Source organism: Theobroma umbraticum, unplaced genomic scaffold, assembly GCF_002168275.2.
Source record: "Theobroma umbraticum cultivar Fairchild unplaced genomic scaffold, ASM216827v3 scaffold_106.0, whole genome shotgun sequence".
Classification (NCBI taxonomy): Eukaryota; Viridiplantae; Streptophyta; class Magnoliopsida; order Malvales; family Malvaceae; genus Theobroma; species Theobroma umbraticum.
In genome coordinates, this window is record NW_018397276.1 from 569,172 (window position 1) to 573,026 (window position 3,855).

Sequence of the window (3,855 nt, forward strand, 5' to 3'; positions counted from 1 at the left end):
CTATAAAACCATTTAAAGCGAGTAAATAAAGCTTTCGAAATATTGAGCGACTATAAATGAACTTTTCTTGCCAATGGATGGTTTTTGCTTCATGTTTCATAAGGTAGATATTCAAATATAATGTATTGTAACAAAGAATATAAAAAAATTCAACTTAAAATGAATTATGAGATTTATAAAATCATTTAAAGCAAGTAATAAGGCTTTCAATGGCTTGAGTGACTATAAACAAACTTTTCTTACCATTGGGTGGCTTTTGCTTCATGTTTCCTTAGGCAGACATTCAAATATAACCTATTTTAACGAAAAATGTAAAACAATTCAACTTAGAATCAATAATGGGATCATAAAATCATTTAAAGCGAGTAATAGGGCTTTTGAAGGTTTGAGTGACTATAAATGGACTTTTCTTTTTAATGGATGGCTTTTTCTTCATGTGTCCCATGGCAGACAATCAGTTAAATTTATTTTAACCACAAATGCAAAAAAATTCAACTTAAAATTAATTATGAGACTATGAACATTAAAATAGAGTAATAAGGCTTTCGAAGGCTTCAGTGATTATAAATATACTTTTCTTATCATTGGATGGATTTTGCTTCATGTTTCTTGAGATAAACAGTCAAATATAATCTGTTTTAATAAAAAATATAAAAAATTTAACTTAAAATTAATTATGAGATTATAAAACCATTTAAAGTTAGTAATAAGTTTTTTGAGAGCTTGAGTAACTATAAATGGACTTTTCTCATTAATGGATGGTTTTTGCTTCACGTTTTTTGAGGCAAACATTCAGTTTAACCAAAAATATAAAAAAATTCAACTTGAAATCAATTATGAGACTATAAAACCATTTAAAGCGAGTAATAAGGCTTTCAAAATCTTAAACCACTATAAATTGACTTTTCTTGCTAATGGATGGTTTTGGCATCACGTTTCCTAAGGCAGATATTCAAATATAATGTATTTTAATAAAGAATATAAAAAAATCAACTTAAAATCAATAATGAGATTATAAATTCATTTAAAGTGAGTAATAAGGCTTTTGAAGGATTGAGTGACTATAAATGGACTTTCCTTGCCAATGGATGACTTTTGCTTGACGTTTTCCTAGATAAACAGTCAAATATAATCTATTTTAACCATAAATGTAGAAAAATTCAGCTTAAAATCAATTATGCAATTATAAAACTATTTAAAGCTAGTAATAAGTTTTTTGAGGGCTTGAGTGACTATAAATCAACTTTTTTCATAAATGGATGGCTTTTGATTGATGTTTCCCAAGGCAGATATTCAGTTCTAATATATTTTAACTAAAAATATAAAGAAATTTAACTTAAAATCAATAATTAGATTATAAAACCATTTAAAGTGAGTAAAAAGGCTTTCGAAAGCTTGAGTGACTATAAATGAACTTTGCTTACCAACATATGGCTTTTGCTTCATGTTTCCCAAGGTAAATAGTCAAATATAATCTATTTTAACCATAAATGTAAAAAAATTCAACTTAAAATCAATGATGCGATTATAAAACCCTTTAAAGCTAGTAATAAGTTTTTTGAGGGCTTGAATGACTATAAATCGATTTTTTTCACAAATGGATGGCTTTTACTTCACATTTTCTGAGAGAGACATTCAGTTATAATATATTTTAATCAAAAATATAAAAACAATTTAACTTAAAATCAATTATAAGACTATAAAACCATTTGAAGCGAGTTAGAAGGCTTTTGAAGGCTTGAGCGACAAGAAATAGACTTTTCTTATCAATAGATGGCTTTTGCTTTATGTTTAATGAGGTGAACATTTAGGTATAATATATTTTAATCAAAAATGTAAAAAAGTTCAACTTGAAATAAATTATGAGATTATAAAACCATTTAAAGTGAGTAATAAAACTTTTGAAGGCTTGAGTGACTATAAATGGACTTTTCTTGCCAATGAATGGCTTTTGCTTTATGTTTTACGAGACAAACAGTCAAATATAATCTATTTTAACCAAAATTATAAAAAAAATCAGCTTAAAATCAATTATGCGATTATAAACGATTTAAAACTAGTAATAAGTTTTTTGAGGTCTTAAGTGACTATAAATTAACTTTTTCTATAAATGGATGGCTTTTGCTTTACGTTTCCTTAGGTAGACTTTCAGTTATAATATATTTTAACAAAAAATGTAAAAAAGTTCAACTTAAAGTCAATAATAAGATTATAAAACCATTTAAAGCGGCTAATAAGGCTTTCGAAGGCTTTTGAAGGCTTGAGTGACTATAAATAGACTTTTTTTACCAATGGATGGCTTTTGCTTGACGTTTCTTAAGGTAAATAGTTAAATACAATTTGTTTTAACCATAAATGTAGAAAAATTCTACTTAAAATCAATTATGTGGTTATAAAACCATTTAAAGCTAGTAATAACTTTTTTGAGGGCTTGAGTGACTATAAATCGACTTTTCTCTCAAATGAATGGCTTTTGCTTGACGTTTCCTAAGGCAAACATTTAGTTATAATATATTTTAACCAAAATTATAAAGAAATTCAACTTAAAATCTATAATTAGATTAAAATCATTTAAAGCGAGTAATAAGGCTTTCTAAAACTTGAGTGACTATAAATGAACTTTTTTTGGCAATGGATGGCTTTTTCTTCATGGTTCTCAAGGGAAACAATCAAATATAATCTGTTTTAACTAAAAATGTGAAAGAATTCAACTTAAAATTCGTAATGAGATTATAAAACCATTTAAAGCGAGTAATAAGGCTTTCGAAGGCTTGAATGAATATAAATAGACTTTTCTTATCGATGGATGGCTTTTGCTTTATGTTTTCTGAGGCAGACATTTAGTTATAATTTATTTTAATCACAAATGTAAAAAAATTCAACTTAAAATCAATTATGATACTATAAAACCATTCAAAGAGAGTAATAACGCTTTTAATGTCTTGAGTGACTTTAAATGGACTTTTCTTGCCAATGGATGGCTTTCGCTTCATGTTGCTTGAGGTAGACATTTACTTATAATATGTTTTAACCAAAAATGTAAAAAAATTCAACTTAAAATCAATTACGAGATTATAAAATCATTTAAAGCAAGTAATAAAGCTTTCGAAGGTTTGAGTGACTATAAATGGAATTTTTTTACAAATGGATGGCTTTTGCTTTATATTTCTGAGGCTAACATTCAGCTATAATAAGTTTTAACTAAAAATGTAAAAATATTCAACTTAAAATCAATCACAAGATTATAAAACCATTTAAAGGGAGCAATAAGTCTTTTAAAGGCTTGAATGACTATAAATAAATTTTTCTTGCCAATGGAGGGCTTCTGCTTCACGTTTCTCAACTTAGACATTAAAATATAATCCGTTTTACCCAAATATGTACAAAAAATCAACTTAAAATCAATAATGAAACTATAAAATTATTTAAAGCGAGTAATAAGGCTATTTAAGGTTTGAGTGACTATAAATGGACTTTTCTTACCAATAGATGACTTTTGCTTCACGTTTCATGAGGCAAACATTCAGTTATAATATATTTAATAAAAAATATAAAAAAATTCAACTTAAAATCAATTATAAGATTATAAACCATTTAACGAGAATAATTTAGCTTTTGAAAGCCAATGGATGGTTTTTGCATTATGTTTCCTGAGGGAGACATTCCAATATAATCTATTTTAATCAAAAATTCAAAAAAAATTCATCTCAAAATCAAAAATGAGATTATAAAACCTTTTAAAGCGAGTAATAAGGCTATTCAAGGCTTAAGTGACTATAAATAGACTATTCTTGACAATAGATGGGTTTTACTTCACATTTCCTAGGGCAAACATTTATTTATAATTTATTTTAG